Source organism: Schistocerca cancellata, chromosome 2, assembly GCF_023864275.1.
Source record: "Schistocerca cancellata isolate TAMUIC-IGC-003103 chromosome 2, iqSchCanc2.1, whole genome shotgun sequence".
Lineage (NCBI taxonomy): Eukaryota > Metazoa > Arthropoda > Insecta > Orthoptera > Acrididae > Schistocerca > Schistocerca cancellata.
This window is the reverse complement of record NC_064627.1, coordinates 445,571,447-445,589,237: the sequence shown is the minus strand read 5'-3', so window position 1 is coordinate 445,589,237 and position 17,791 is coordinate 445,571,447. Positions and strand designations below refer to the sequence as shown.

Below are 17,791 nucleotides of genomic sequence, written 5' to 3'. Positions count from 1 at the left end.
GAGTAGTGAAGCAACTTAAATCTCTTAATAAAAGCAAGTCTTCTGGTCCAAACTGTAAACCAATTAGGTTCCTTTCGGAGTATGCTGATGCATTAGCTCCATACTTAACAATCATATACAACCATTCGCTCGACGAAAGATCCGTACCCAAAGACTGGAACGTTGCACAGGTCACACCAATATTCAAGAAAGGTAGTAGGGGGTAATCCACTAAATTACAGGCCCATATCGTTAACGTCGATATGCAGCAGGATTTTAGAGCATATATTGTGTTCGAACATTATGAATTACCTCGAAGAAAATGGTCTATTCACACACAGTCAACATGAGTTTAGAAAACATAGTTCCTGTGAAACACAACTAGCTCTTTATTCACATGAAGTGCTGAGTGCTATTGACAAGGGATTTCAGATCGATTCCGTATTTCTGGATTTCCGGAAGGCTTTTGATACTGTACCACACAAGCGGCTCGTAGTGAAAGTGCGTGCTTATGGAATATCGTCTCAGTTATGTGACTGGATTTGTGATTTCCTGTCAGAGAGGTCACAGTTCGTAGTAATTGACGGAAAGTCATCGAGTAAAATAGAAGTGATTTCTGGCGTTTGCCAAGGTAGTGTCATAGGCTCTTTGCTGTTCCTTATCTATATAAACTATTTGCGAGACAATCTGAGCAGGCGTCTTCGGTTGTTTGCAGATGGCGCTGTCGTTTATCGAGTAATAAAGTCATCATAAGATCAAAACAAGCTGAAAAAAGATTTAGAAAAAATTTCTGAATGGGCGAAAAGTGGCAGTTGACCCTAAATAACGAAAAGTGTGAGGTCATCCACATGAGTGCTAAAAGGAACTAGTTAAACTGCGGTTACACGATAAATCAGTCTAATCCAAAAGCAGTAAATTTAACTAAATACCTAGGTATTACAATAACGAACAACTTAAATTGGAAGAAATACATGGAAAATGTTGTCAGGACACTTAGAAAATGTAACAGGTCTACTAAGGAGACTGCCTACGCTACGCTTGTCCGTCCTCTTTTAGAATACTGCTGCGTGGGATTCTTACCAGATAGGACTGACGAAGTACATCGAAAAAATTCAAAGAAAGGCAGCACGTTTTGTATTATCGCGAAATATGGGAGAGAGTGTCACAGAGATGATACAGGATTTGGGATGGACATCATTAAAAGAAAGTCGGTTTTCGTTGCGACGGAATCTTCTCACGAAATTCCAATCACCAGCTTTCTAGTCAGAATGCGAAAATATTTTGTTAACACCGACCTACATAGGGAGGAACGATCACCAAGATAAAATAAGGGAAATCAGAGCTCGTACGGAAAGATACAGGTGTTCATTCTTTCCGAGCGCTATACGAGATTGGAATAATAGAGAATTGTGAATGTGGTTTGATGAACCCTCTGCCAGGCACTTAAATGTGATTTGCAGAGTATCCGTGTAGATGTATATGTTGGAGCAGAATAAGTGTGGCAGCTGCATAGACGTGGGTTCTAAATTAATAGTTTGTGTATTTTTTACAGACAGAATAAATTTAAAAAAAGTGAAAATCCGGTTCTGTTTATTACATTCAATAACATAAGTGCATGAAGAGTATATTGAAAAGGCTCTGATTGTGACATTTCCACATTTGAATACTACCTGTATGTTCAACGACCATGTAGGGAAACGGGGAGAGAACTGAGCTGTTCTCGTATAGGTATATTAAGTTTAAAAACTGTGTGTGTGTGTGTGTGTGTGTGTGTGTGTGTGTGTGTGTGTGTGTGTGTGTGTGTGTGTACAAACAGGATGATGTATTGTAGAATTTCGTGTAAGAGCGGAAGAGCGGCGCGTTTCGTAATAGCATCGTTTACTCGGCGCAAAAGCGTTACGGAGGTGATCAACAAACTCGAGTAGTAGGCACTGCAAGAGCGGTCCTGTGCATTGCAGAGAGGATTACTGTTGAAATTCCTAGTGAGTACGTTCCAAGAGGATTTGGGAACATTGTTTCGTCTCTCAAAATAACCATGACGAGAAATTACATATCATACAGAGGTTTGCAGACAATAGTTCTTCCAAAGTAATAATTGCGAATGGAACAGGAAAAGGGGCCTGAGAGGCAATGGTGCCAAAAGAACCATTCCCATACACCGTAAGATTGCTTGCGGATTGTTGATGTAGATGTAGAAAGTGTTTTTGTTCGACGGCTAAGTATTTTTCTCTTACTGTCGGGAACCAGTGACGGGTGGAGTTCCGCGCCAGTGCGGTGTTAAACTAAACAAACTCAGAAGAAAAACTTCAAAGAGCCAGGATCGCTAATAAAACATTTCGATAACCGGCTTCGGTAAGACTGCATCACCATCTTCGAATAATATGCTCTACAAATTCACATAATATTCTCCGTGTGTACTGTGTATCGTGTCACATCGCGAATATCCATGTGAAGATCATGGAAATTGCTAGCTATCGGCAGGTCAGATTTAAAATAAACAATATGTCTAAACACAAGGATAATACGCCGATTACAAGTGCTCGTGCTCACACAACACCTGACTACAGGCTCCGTTAGGAATATGAGATGTTGAATTAAATGCGCGATGGCCAGCAACTGAATGCCCTAGGGGTCCAAATTCTTAGAATGCAGGGGGGGACCAAATTCTTACTGATGGTCGTTGAAAACTACACTTTATAGACTGGAAACCCATCGTTGTCTTCTCACGACACAGGGCTGTACGAGTACGTCGCACCTCACTTGTTCCTTTGGCTGATCCCGGCGCCGCACGGACCGCCAAGACAACACAAAGGCGACGGACCGCCACAGTCCCCTGCTGCTGTCGTGAGGGGTGCCGATGTCCCGTTACGTGTCCTTGGCAGTGCTTAGACCTACCTGCTAGCAGATATCACTAAGGTGACAACCACCTTCAAAAAGGTCGAATGTAACGGCCTAATACAACGTTAGCTGCAGCTGGTTTGCAGCCATTACTACGCCAATGTGAGTTCCTGAGTTTATAGTTTCTCTGATAAATGCATGGAATTCAAGAATAATTCCCGTCAACTTCTCTTAGCTTTAGACAAGTCTATAAAGCTTTATTTTAGTAGCGTCATCAGTTTTTGACTATCATGCTTATCTTCAGACGGCTAACTTGTCAGATTACAGTACTGTCAGCAGTATGTCGTCGTCCGCTCCTGCCCTGAAAGAGAATATTTGATCATTTACTGCCACTTCATATGTTGTATGGACAGCAAAAACGTGCTAATGCGTGTGAATCTGATAAATATAAATTGAAATAGATACACACAGTGGACAGCGTTTCGTTCTGCTTCGGTTCTTACGCGTCTTTGCGAAGACGTACAAAGCGTTGCAATGTAAACAGCGCACATATTCTAAACAGAACTCTGACACACAGTCTTAATAATTCTCGTTTCAGCTGCATGCTCAGACGTGTGCTTTGCATTCGATGTTTTTGTTTAATATGCAAAGACTATCCACTAAACAAAGATATCACTCATTTCCCAATAAGCAAAGTTGTAAACTACCTTACGCCAAACAAAGAATGTGTATGGGAAATCCAGCACCTCGAGAACAGAAAAATATTTTCTCTATAAGAGTGAACTTCGTATTTAAGCACTACAGGGCAAGTTGTTTTAATGTCTTTCTTTTTTGTAGTAAGTGTCGGTGAAATACTGAGAAAACATGATAGTCGTCCGATGATATTTTTCCGTTATCAAATGCAGGCGCATATTTTTGCTATCCACACGATATATAAATCGGCGCCAAATCTTCCAATATTCTTGTACATGGTGTTGACGAATACACAGTTTCAGAAAACTGCGACTGTTGCAAATATACCTGAAGAAAAAAACTGAATAATTCACCTCACCGTAACTAAATCCGGGCCTGAGTCCAGTCAGGCAGCAGTGAAGAGTTCTTGCACAGATTTCAAATTAATTCGTACGAAAAATCCTCGCTGACGTCTGGCTATGGACGAAACTAGGTAGTCATACTGAAATAAACCATTCATTAAAACCTGTTGCCGGTTCTCTTTAGGGAATACATTGCTGCAAATAGAAAAGTTATCCATCTGAAGATGGGTACAGTAGTCCAAAACAGGCAGTGACGTTTAAATAAAGCTTTTTAAAAGTAGTTGCGGCTGGTCGAATTCATCATCAGCTCGCAGTTTGCTCAGATTCTTTCTCTTACTAAACGTCTTTCTCTCTTTCTTAACAGAAGTTGCCGTCAGAGTACCTGTTTGATTACTGTGTCCTGCACCATCCGGCATCGTGACTGGCTAATTTAAGAGTTACGTCAATAACTGTCAACTGCAATTGTCAACTAAGCTTCTCTTCGCTTGCACGTCGGAATAAATGTTAAATGGCCCTAATGCGTACCGCCAACTTAACTGGGAGCTTATACAGCTATTCTCGGGACCCTTCTCGCTGGTGGCGTGTCTTAACGATTTATGTATAAAATTGTATTCGTCCATAGGAAGACTTAGTTCGAGTTTTTCGGGCGTGTTTTTGCTTGGGGCACATGGAAATCAGTGCTAATGGGATGTGAAATGTGAGGCCTGCGTGCATTTGTACCATGTGTACTGTTCGTCGCTACATACAGCTCTGTCGCATTTGATCTGTAATTATGAGATGCAGAAGAAACTGCAAATACTACAGTTGGTAGACTGAGTTGGGACGATTTGTCTTCTTAGGTTATCAGCTTAAAATAGAGAAATGGCCACATAAATAACTGCAAAATAGTTGACTTCATCCATGTTCGACAGCACAAATGGTTTTTCCCTTTCAGTTTATAGACTGTAAAGCCCATAAACATTATGAAATGGTGATCGTAATAAATAAATAAATAAAATACAATAAATTCAGGCCTAGTGTAAATCACGTAGAGGTGTTTCTTGTTTACCATCGGCTTGTGTATTATCTGTATGGAAAGATGCGGTTGTGTGGAAAAATAAAGGTGCTCTACGGATAATATTGGTGCATTGTTTGTGAGGTTTACTAGCTGTTTGTAGGTCGAAATACTGCAAGAACAACGTTCTTCATGTTGTCTTCACACATTCACATACCCTTCTAATCCGTTAAGCCGTTATTTGTGAACGAGCATTTTATTCCTTGAATTACAGCCATATGTAGATAATCAGTATAGACCACAAATATATAGTGTTTTGATAGTTCAGGAGTACCATCTGTCTTTTTGTCTATATGTAGATGTTAAATGGCCTTACTTAAAGTAGTCAAAATATCCCCAGTTTCATTATACTTTGCAGAAGAAGAACTGTAACACTAAAGTAGCTCCAATGGCATACTCATAGTATAGCCTTAGGCCTTGAAACTCGCTACACAATGAAAAGTAACAAAACAACATAACAGTACACATTAAATGTGATATGAGTGCCAATTACGCAAATAAAAGCTTTCGTTGCTGTAACGTGTAAATGATCTTACAAATAATTCGTGTTCGATAAAACGGGGAATCAGACACCAAGTCTTAAATTAAACTACGTATAATTCTTTTGCTGTTGTGTGGCAGATGCGTTTTATGTTACATTTTAAAATATCGTTAGGTCTTTGAACGCAATACTGCGTTGCGTCTTGTCTGATTATTTGTACGCATTTTTTTCCCACGTGAAGTGACGGTCGCGTAATTTTTTCAGTTTTCTTAGATGATTTGCTTTGTAATATAAGCAAAACTGTTTTTTCTATTACGTTAAAAGAGTACCTAATACAGTACTGAACCCTTTTCAAGAAAAAAAAGGAAATAACTGTGTGGAAACGAAACCTAATAAGACGGAAAGATCATAATGACGATCAAAGAGATTTCCTTACATTATTTTCAAGTTATCAGAGGTTTTGCAGCGCTATTTATTTCGGCATTGAAGGGAGATGGGACGCACTCTCTACCGAAGTGACACGTTAAGTATCACACGGCGCCACCTTCTTCATTTTGTTTTACGGACGCGTCCTCAGATTTCGAGATCGAAAGTGAATCTGAAACCACATTCGTAGACAAGAACCTTCCGTGGAGCTCCGACTTGCCGGTGACCTCAGAGCCTTTCTTCATGTCACACTGTTCAGAAGTGTTTGTGGAACGTGTTTTTAATTAAGTGTACGGGGTTCGTTTATATTACTCTCGGGTGTCCAGCAGGATGCAGTCGACTACGTACCTAGTGCTCACGTTCAAGTGATACCTGTAGAGTGAGCGTATTCTTTCCCAGTCTTTTTCCCTTAGAGGGTTCCCATATCACCCTACTGTCGTGTTGCTGGCACGTGGTGTTCCTCCACCCCCCTAACAACAAGGACGCGTGCGGCTTAGGGTGGAGTGGTGAATGCCGGGAGCGAACTACGCTCACTCAATTGTGCTGCCGCCCCCGTCGGCCACGGAAGTTGTTCCCAGCCGATGTCGTGACATATGTTGGTCGAGAGCTTCGTACCAAGCCTTTTTGAATGAGGCTACTGTCTTCGATGATCAGGCCGTAGCTGCAGAATCTTAGTCTTCGTAACATTAAATGCTGTTTCCACCCACCTCTGATAAAAAGTGTACAATATTAACTATGGTGAATGGTAACATGGGGCTCCATAAACAGAGTTTTTACCGTATTCCATGCAAATGTCGTAAGGCATGCAGTCTAAGAAAGGTGCAACGAGCAGAGGAGGCACTTCTGAACTTAATCAGTCCACGAAGTCCGCGGCTGCAGAACATTGCGTGGCTGCAGGGGACTCAATGAAATACGTACAAACAGAAATTCGTTTCACGACCGTCTTCTAAAGGACGTTATTGAAATAAGACTGGCCGACGGCCTCATCTTCAGGTGTCTTCACTCGCAGTGAAGCGTGGTCGCCAACTGAAGTCACAACGTCGACAGAGAGCGATTTTTGCGCCCGACGAGGATGTCAGATGCGCTGAGGGACGGTAGTTAGATCCCAGCGTTCGGCGATCACGCCCCTCCCGCTCCCCCTCCCCCTCCCCACCTCCACCACTACTCAACCATACGGACGTGCGGCTGGGTAGTGAGGATAGGAGTGGGCAGCGATAAAAGCATAAAGGAGGCGCTACGTAGCGAAGATGCTCATTCTTCAGGTATCACCTGTAAGATGATGGCAAGTTACGCTGTCGAAGTAACGTGTTTCGTAAGCGACTGCACCGGGTTGGATACCCGAGAAGAATATCAACATTTGATTCGCAGGGAAAGCTTAAGATAATGCTATGTTTCATAGGACAGACGTGAAACTAGGTATATTATGAATTGTATCTTCTGTCTTACACGAGGAAGCATGAGTGGGTAGCGACTGCGTGATAAAAGGTTTACTGTTTGATCAACTGCGCGAGAACAGGTCCAGCATCACCTCGCGAATCGATCGACTGGTTATCGGCGCGCCAGTTTTTATTAGCTATTCAGTAAAGTTTGTACTGAACTGTTGGTAGCACTACATTAGTCACTTTCTCCGAATGCTTTGCTCTCTGTGCCAACTCCTACACATCGTACGTGACAAGTAAGTTAGTAATGAATTGTAATTTTGAAAATGTAATTTTCTGGCCAAAAGGTCTATTTTTCAGCCACTATTTTTTTTTATTTAATGGTTTTCCGGCCGTGCCCATTCAGCCATCTTAATAGGTAATATCAGTTATGACGATACGAGCGTAAAGACAACACCCAGCTCCCGGATAAAAAATGGTGCAAATGGCACTGAGTGCTATGGGACTTAACTGCTGAGGTCATCAGTCCCCTAGAACTTAGAACTACTTAAACCTAACGAACCTAAGGACATCACACACAACCATGCCCGAGGCACGATTGGAACCTGCTACCGTAGCGGCCGCACGGTTCCAGACTGAAGCGCCTAGAACCGCTCGGCCACTCTGCCCGGCACCCAGCCCCCGAGCGGAGATGATCTCCGACCCTGCCGGGAAACCAGCCAGGGCGCCTTCACCTAGCAGTGTGCCACGCTGACCGCGCAGCTACCTGTGTTTCAGCCATTATTGCATATTTATCTGATTACGAACTTCACAATCTGGGTTTCCGACCGAAATTTCGAACACTATAAGTTCTGGAAGAAGAACAACCAAGCTTTCGGCATTACTTTTCACAGTGCCCATATCATTTTGTCGACACTGTCGTTAAAACTCAGACCATCACCAACATTAACATGAGTGATACACGAAGGCCTCCTTGATCTAACAACAAGCGCGAAAAACATGTGCAGTATTTGCAGGAATTGATTTCAAAGTACAGAAATGGAACTATAACAAGTCTTCACTTTTTAAAAAAGTGTTTATTATTATTATCATAAGGAATGAAAGTAGTTTTTGTTCTTTCACGAGTTCCCCATAACGGAAATGAGTATTTCATCAAACCAGACCTATGACCGGTGCTATAAACCTACGTCTCTCAAAATGTGGAGGAAAGTGCTGTAGGGTCAGCTTCACTTCTGTTTTCCTCCGCCTGCAATTGACTTGTCTCAAAAATTGACACGCATTTGACCTTTTTAGAAAAGTGACGGCGTGCGCATTTGATCACTTCAAGAACGGGTAAAATTTTGGAACTGCGTACAGTGGGGATCACCCAGAAAAAATCAGTGCACGCGTATCTTCCTTCGTCTTCACAGCTGAAACCGAAATTGTTTCTCAGCCTGGAAGCTGTATTTTCTGTACAAACCCATGGACATGGCTCAGTGCTATCCATTCCGATTCTCCTATGAGCGTCCGTGAGATTTTTTTAGAGATTTTTTTTAAACAACAGGGCTGTCATAAATGTGCGTCTCAAGCCTTTTCCACATGTCCTCGATGGGAATGGCTTCTGACTTATAACTGGCCATCCGCATCCGGAATGGCTTACCTTTTGCAAGACAATTGTGCATCAAGGCACTGTCGCGCATGAGGGGGGATTCAGGTGCATTACCGGGTGCAGCATTCATCACTTCATCTAACGGAACCTGCTTGAAGCACTCGCCGGCTTCAAGACAATCACGAACAACGGGAAGCTTCAAACGGACGTCAACATTAATTCCACCGATAACATAACCGAACCTTGCCCGAATGTGCCTGTTCCATGACAAGATTTGGCATGTACGCTTCACATCACTCCTCCAGACACCACGCACACGGAAAGTTTGTCTGATCTGTGAAAAACTCTGTTTCCAGTAGTGAAGTTGCAGGGGGGCGCAGATGATGAAATCGTCGTCCATGGACGGGCATTAGGACGAGATGTTGGGGTCCTAAGTTTTTTTCTCGTAACTGGTGCCTTATTGGAGACAGTGGTCCATCTGGTATCTTGTGGAGGTCTCCTGCGGTAACGGTTCGGAGGCGCAATGCAAATATCAATCATATGCGGCTGTTAGGCATCGAAGAGCTCGTCCTACCGACGTTATGATGTGACTTGTCTCATAGTCGAGGGGTGAGGGCACTGAATACTTAGACTACGCGACGACAGGCTCACCCTTGCTGGGCCGGACTACATTTGCTGTTTGTTTACTATTAAAATGCAAAATTGCATGTGATAGGTTTCATATATTGTCCACAATAACTACAGTTTGCCTAACTCGTTCAACCACACTGACCCTGTGTTCATTTTGGTTTGTGGCGTCACTTGAGGCTATAATGCATATCTAAACTTACAGAGCACATGGTTCCTACGACGGTGGATGCTACGAGGTAAGGCCATTGGCACCTGTAGGTAACATACCATACAATAATTTCAAAAGCGTGTCAGCTAATTCTCTCGTAGATTTAATCACGTAATAAGTGAATCATTTACAGTGACGGGGAAGTGAGAATTGATGGTAGCATTTATTGACTTCAGTTTTTGTTCGTTCAACGATTCAGTAACTTAGATTTACAGAAATATCTGACACGGAAGGGCACCAATAGGCTTGTCTATTTCCTACGCAAATGAAGAAACCTTCTTCCCAGTCTCATGTTGTCATGAAAATACTCATTTATTTAAATTACTCAAGAGGAGTTGCTAGCTGTACGTTTTGTCAAGTGGGCGTGGGGCAGAGATGATCATCTGAAACCGGAGATCCTGCAGGATGCTCAGCCAGCGACATACAGTGTGGACAAAACAAAATTGCCCCAGATAATATTTCACGTACCATGAGACAGGCACCAAAGTACATAATCCATATTCGGGGTAGATGATGCAAGTTTGATTGCTTATCGTAATTTGCGTGAAATGTTACCGGGGCCAGTTTTATTCTGAATACGCTATACAAGATCGCACTAACGACTAGGTGCGTAGCTTCAGTCTGTATGTTGGTGACTACATGACTAACAACGGGCTCGATAGTGATGGTCTTCTCTTTAGGCCTTCAACCATCAGGTTGCTCAGCACTACCTCGCCACGAATTTCTGTCTTCGGCCTACTGCTTAAGAGTGGTGTAGGTAGTGCATGTGGTACCATCCGTCATGTGGTTGGTGTATCCCAGTCTGTCTCCTTTTTGTGTTCTTCCCCTCTACTGTCCATGCAGTGATACTTCTAATGACACCATTATATTTCAGCAGATGGCCGCCCCATGTGTTCCTAATGTTTTGGATAAGCTGAAAAAGACATGGAGTCCCTTCCTCCACTCTGTAGAGCACCTCTTCATTTGTTACCCTATCTGCCCAAGATATCTTCAGCTTTCTGCAATAGAATCACATTTCGAAGGTTATCATTTTGTGTTTTTTGTTGCTTCGAGTGTCCATACTTCACTTCCGTACACTCAAATGTCTTTATCAGGTCTTATCTAAGATGTTCGTCTATGTAAGTGGCTATAAATGGTTCCTTCTCGTGTTAAAAGCAGCTTTTCCCCGGTGGATTCGGCTTGCAATATCCTTCCTTGATATTCGAGCTGATGTAGTTCTGTTGCCTAGGTAGGCGAAGGATTGGGCGGTCTCCAGTCGCTCATTGTCATGTGAGCTTTGGGCAACGATGTTTTGCCTACTCACAACTATGGTTTTAGTTTTACTAATTTTCACAGCCTAGGAAGAGCTGAGGTGTGGTTTCCAACTCGGCCAGCATCTGAGTGTTTCGCGTCTTCACTTAATGTTAGATATCATCATCAAATCTCAACATATCAGTTCTCCTGGTATGTCATAAAGTCCAGAGGCTTTTTATGTTGCAGAACTCCTAGCTGTTGCGGTTTTCTTCCGTTAGTCTATTTTTGTAACGTTGGCCACTGCTGCTGCATCAGGCGAAAATGGAGCGGCGTAAAGTGTTATTTGGGGCAGACAAAAGCTGATATGTTGACTATTCTTCTAATCAAGAGTTCGAGTGTTGCAGAATTTCGTTTACAGTGAGCACTCACTCAGTGTAAAAATTGAGAATTGTAGATAAAAGAGGCAACGGATGTCTACTGACGTAAAACACACACGTTTTGCTTTACAAGTTTATGCGGCAGTGGCAGTGGAGCCATGTACAGGGTGAGGGCGTGGTGCGACGGTGTGCGGTTTCACTGCTGGCGAGAGGTCGCCGCTCTCGGCGGCTGTCGCTCTCTGTGAAGAATGCGGCTCTGCAGAGGAGGAAAGTGTGCCGCCAAGCGCTGCTCGCTCGCATATTGCAGGCGGTGGGGAGGCGACAACGCGAAGCAAGCACGCCAGTCTCACGGCCTCGGCGGCTAGCGTGACCGACGAAAGCGATCCTTCTTTCCTTCCCGTGTCGCTCTTTCCCTTACGCTAATCGTTTCGGGCGAATCCTCTACGGAGAGATCGTAGGAGGAGCTAAAACGGCAGCTGCATTGTCACGCGAGCCTCCGATCTGACGTGGGGTAGAGAAACGCCAGGACGGCGCGCCCTGTAAACCACTGACAGTAGACCTTCCCTTTATATTCTCAGCCTAGCGGCAGTTACCGGTTTATCCGGCTTCTAACTGGTTCATCATTGACGAGACAAAGACGTCTGTGCTTCGATGCTACTAGGTAGAGCATGCAGAATAAAAACTTTCAGCGATGCTTACGCCACGTCTAGCGACAAGTGAAAAGCGTATCTGTGTAAAGTAGCAGACGATTCTTTCTCTAAATTCAGCGTATGCGAGGATACATACTGTCACATTAAGCAACCAGCGTTGACGGGTCGGTCTCAGGAACACCCTATAAACTACACTACTGGCCATTGAAATTGCTACACCACGAATATGACGTGCTGCAGACGCGAAATTTAACCGACAGAAAGCAGAAGCTGTGATATGCAAATGATTAGCTTGTCACAGCATTCACACAAGGTTGGCGCCGGTGGCGACACCTACAACGTGCTGACATGAGGAAAGTTTCCAACCGATTTCTCATACACAAACAGCAGTTGACCGGCGTTGCCTGGTGAAACGTTGTTGTGCTGCCTCGTGTAAGGAGGAGAAATGCGTACCATCACGTTTCCGACTTTGATAAAGGTCGGATTGTAGCCTATCGCGATTGCGGTTTATCGTATCGCAACATTGCTGCTCGCGTTGGTCGAGATCCAATGACTGTTAGCAGAATATGGAATCGGTGGGTTCAGGAGGGCAGTACGGAATGCCGTGCTGGATCCCAACGGCCTCGTATCACTAGCAGTCGAGATGACAGGCATCTTATCCGCATGGCTGTAACGGATCGTGCAGCCACGTCTCGGTCCCTGAGTCAACACATGGGGACGTTTGCAAGACAACAACCATCTGCACGAACAGTTCGACGATGTTTGCAGCAGCATGGACTATCAGCTCGGAGACGATGTCTGCGGTTACCCCTGACGCTGCATCACAGACAGGAGCGCCTGCGATGGTGTACTCAACGACGAACCTGGGTGCACATATGGCAAAACGTCATTTTCTCGGATGAATCCAGGTTCTGTTTACAGCACCATGATGATCGCACCCGTGTCTGGCTACACCGCGGTGAACGCACCCTGGAAGCGTGAATTCGTCATCGCCATACTGGCGTATCACCCGGCGTGATGGTATGGGGTGCCATTGGTTACACGTCTCGGTCATCATTCAATCCCTGCGAAACCGTACATTTCAGCAGGATAATGCAACGACCGCATGTTGCAGGTCCTGTACGGGCGTTTCTGGATACAGAAAATGTTCGACTGCTGCCCTGGCCAGCACATTCTAAAGATCTCTCACCAATTGAAAACGTCTGGTCAATGGTGGCCGAGCAATTGGCTCGTAACAATACGCCAGTCACTACTCTTGATGAACTGTGGTATCGTGTTGAAGCAATATGGGTAGCTGTACCTGTACACGCCATACAACCTCTGTTTGACTCAATACCCAGGCCGTTATTACGGCCAGAGTTTCCGGGTACTGATTTCTCAGGATCTAAGCACCCAAATTGCGTGAAAATGTAATCACATGTCAGTTCTAGTATAATATATTTGTCCAATGAATACCCGTTTATCATCTGCATTTCTTCTTGGTGTAGCAATTTTAATGGCCAGTAGTGTATACAGGGTGATTCAGCTGCCCCTACCACTGTCGTTTTATGCAATCCACAATGCTGTACCTGGCCTTGAATAACCACGCGCAAATTTGCATCATTATTCTCCTGCTCGCAAGACGCGAAATATTAGTTCTACAGAAAAAATTATCATGACCTTATTGTACGAAATTTTAGATAAATTTTGTACTGGGATACGTTTTCTCTGGAGTCCACGGTTTTCGAGTTAAAGAACCGTACAAAATTGACCTTCAAACACACCGCCACGCTCATACTCATCCGTCAGTAGACAGGATTTTTAGTGTGTTGTCCGTGGCACATCATAAAAATTTCCGACTACATGAACTGTTCCCGATATTCGACCTTTCGTCATCTCTATTAACTGGGCTATTTCATTAATATCATTAATTTAAACGTGCGATGAGGGTTATGTAATCAAAACGACTTCTCTAAACGTTGCGCAAAAACTAATTATGCTGAAAATTCGACTCAAACTTTTCCCTTATGGGCACGGTAGTTTCGTAGCCAGAAGGGCTGACGAATACAACGATGTAATTGTTTATTTTGCGCTATTAAAATTCACAGAATTGTTAGGTAGAAACGTCAGTTTTAAATTTTGTAAGTACTAGACTAAGCCGGTGGCGCAATAACGCCAGTCATCGAAGAGAAAGAAAAGCTCGAATGTGGGAAATAATTTCTGCAGTCACAAATTTTTGTACAATGGTAGGAGGATGGGCCATCCCATGAGCAACGTCCTGGAGATTCTGCCACTAGGGGCCTAAGTGTGAGAGTGAGTGTGTTGGGGGGGGTGTGTGTGTGGGGGGGGGGGGGGTGTGAAGGTCACTTTTGTACGATTTTCTTGAATAACTAGAAAACTGCAGCATCTACCAAAATCGTATCCTGGCACAAAATTTAATTGCATTAAACTTCCTACAAAAAGGGCACAGTTCTTTTTTCTGTTGGATTAATAGTAGTTAGCGCGTAGCGATGGAGGGACTGTGAAAATATCGCGCGTAGTTTTTGAAGGCCAGATGTAAAATTGAGGGTTGCACAAAACGACAACGGTAGGGGCAGATGAATCGTACAGCCTGTCTCTTGTGACTGCCGATATCCACGTGCAACTTCAGTCGCAAAATATGCACACTAATTTCTATTAAAGATAGTTTCGGCGTGGTACTCACATAACGTTTTGCTTTGCCGTTAGTGTTGCCGCTGTGCTCTGTGGTTGTTCCTGTCGTGATTACAGCCATGGAAATGTGTAGGTGGACATCATGTGTTTATGCACTTCCGAAGCGCAAGTAAAGTGCTTCGCTTCACCACATAATTTTGCTCTAAAAATGCTTTAATTAGAGTGGTCTCGGAATCAGATACCTCCTATCTGTGGCGCACACATCTACATCTAGCCAAAGGTTTTCAATGACGTTAGCCGTCCATAGGCATGAAATGAATCGATTGGAACAGGTGAAAACGTGTGCTGGGCGGGGACTCGAACCCGAATCTCCCACTTAAACGAGCACTCGGCTTAACTACATCGGCCATCCGCGCACACTTCCCATCCGACCCAAATTCCCAGCCTGTTACACACTACTAACTATCCATGAATTACTCACTCGCCATTTCGACTTCTCGCAAGAGATCGAGCTTGGTGTGCAACTACACTGAAAGAATGGATCTTTGATCGTCTCACTTTATTGCTGTATCTATATATCTGGTGTCTGTTCTTTCGCATATGTATATTCTTTCGGACACGCGATATTCTTGTGCATACAGCACCGATACCTGTAGAAATACTGCGTGTACTTGCTGAAGCACTATGTTCGGTCATCTAACTGATGTCTTCTTCTAGAGGTTCTGTTCATTTGCACTACGGGCTGAAATACAACTGCTGGGCCACTGCATCAGTTAAACGAGATTTAGCACAAACACAAGTAAACACTCTTGAATCTGGTGTACTCGACGGTTTTTAAACCGTCTGCGGTGTTATCTACAAGTTAAAAAAAGCGCATAAAAAATACTGTATCGGCATACACAGCATTTGTAAATACGAGCAGCCTGCTTAAACGATACGGTAGAGTTGGCCAGCAGACCAAAATTGCCGGCCGCGGTGGCCGTGCGGTTCTAGTCGCTTCAGTCCGGAACCGCAGGACTGCTACGGTCGCAGGTTCGAATCCTGCCTCGGGCATGGATGTGTGTGACGTCCTTAGGTTAGTTAGGTTTAAGTAGTTATAAGTTCTAGGGGACTGACGACCTAAGATGTTAAGTCCGATAGTGCTCAGAGCCATTTTTTGAGACCAAAATCGCAATTCTTTCAAAACAAATGACTATCGGTAACTAAACTCATATAAACGGGATAAACAATGAGTGACATGAAAACTTACCTCTGTACCCAGTAAAAATTGGTACATGTACGGAATGTTTTATTGGAATTAGTCTATACTAGTATCACCACCTAAAATATTAAGTGTTCCTCCTGAAACGCGCTGCATGTACCATTCCACATTATTTACTGGTTACGCAAGTCTGGAGCGGTCCTAAACGGGCCTCCCTAAGCTGAATAGGCGGCCGTTGTGGCCGAGCGGTTCTAGGCGCTTCAGCCCGGAACAGCGCTGCTGCTACGGTCGCAGGATGTGTGTGATGTCCTTAGGTTGTTAGGTAGTTCTCAGTCTAGGGGAATGATGACCTCAGATTTTAAGTCGCATAGTGGTCAGAGCCATTTGAAACGTTTTAAGCCGAACACCTCGAAGCCTTCCGGCATGCGGGCGTGTCTGGCATCACGCCCATTGGCGGTCGGACGGATAGATCTTCTGCTGTTTAGTCTGCCGGCCTCTTGGAGTGAGTCACGAGCAATCAAGTGGTGACGTCATGCTGGCGATCTTGCGGCAGCCTCCGGGAAGTCTCGCATTGGCTAGCCGCGCCTCGTGCTACCTAGACAGTTTTGGAACGCCGCGGCGCGTGGCATCCCTGACTCAGCGCAGTGAAATACTAAACTGGATTAACGAGAACAGTTCTATCTACGTATGACGCTGAAATATAAGACCTCAATAAAACATGATTTGACAATAGAGTTTTACCTGGGTGGCGTTGGCAGCACGACGATGTTGTAAGCAGGCTGTTTAGGTTTTTATGTTGGTAACGCCACGTAGCGCTGTGTGTGAAAATCACTGACTGTGCTGTATGCAGACTGTGGCTGGTTGGCATTGTTGGAATATTTGCTATTGTAGTGTTCGGCAGTTGGATGTGAACAGCGCGTAGCGTTGCCCAGTTTCAGGTGAGCCGCCAGCAGTGGTGGATATGGGCAGAGAGATGGCAGAGTTTTGAGAGCGGACGATCTGGACGTGTGTCTGCCAGAAAAAGGAAATTTGTAAGACTGGATGTCTTGAACTGACTTTTGAACACTATTAAGGTAAATACATCGTTTGTTCTCCATCAAAATCTTTCATTTGCTAACTATGCCTTTCAGTAGTTAGTGCCTTCAGTAGTTAGAATCTTTTATTTAGCTGGCAGTATTGGCGATCGCTGTATTGCAATAGTTCCAGTAACGATGATTTTTGTGAGGTAAGTGATTCATGAAAGGTAAAGGTTATTGTTAGTCAGGGCCATTCTTTTGTAGCGATTATTGAAAAGTCAGATTGCGTTGCGCTAAAAATATTGTGTGTCAGTTTAGTATTGACCAGAATAAGTAAAGAGAGAAATCTTCGAGTACGTTCAGTTTGGCTCAGCTGTTTGAAAGTCAGATAACGTAGAGGTTTTCCAGCACTGTCATTTATAAAAAAAATTTTCTAAGGGGACGTTTCAATGTTCATACCTGAGCCCGAATTAGGCGTCGCACACATTTCTTGTTGTGCGTTTGTTTCGAACATCGGTCGGTTTCGTCGACCTTCTCGTTTCAGGCCTGTGGGATGGCCACTGAGATCTCAGTGAAAATGAATGAACCGACTCAACTGGCAATGTGGTTAAGTCAGTTGTTTTATAATTTACATAAGCTGTGGTTTAGTATATGTTTGTTGTCTTTATAACTGTAACCTAAAAAAGTTTTTAGCCAATTTCCCTCAACCGTCCGCAGCTAAGGTTTTCCTCTCTTTCATTTCTCAATTCAGTTACGCCATTTTCTTTTCCCCTGTCTTCATTAATTGTGTTCTAGCATGTTTCTCTACCTCTCTCGCCCTTTCTTCAGGGCCTGTTCGAGAACATCTTTCCACACAAGCAACTTACTGTTTGCCGCTCTGCCTTCTCACACTTTACCCACGTACACCTTGACCCGTGTCTGTTTCCGCCACTAATTTTGGTACGCGCTGCATACAAATTCACATTTGGGAGTCCTGGGCGCCCCCAAGCGGCCACTTCCGTAGTTCGGGATTTACACCGGCTTTGCCTTCCTCTTACTCAACTGCTGACGGAGCCTGTAGTTTAAA

At 44.1% G+C, this 17,791-nt stretch overlaps 1 protein-coding gene across 1 annotated transcript in view; it reads left to right on the top strand.

Moving 5' to 3' along the window:
* LOC126161926 (protein FAM43A) overlaps positions 1–17,791 on the top strand; it is a 624,760-nt gene that overhangs the window by 51,140 nt on the left and 555,829 nt on the right. The gene's annotated exons all lie outside the window — the stretch shown is intronic.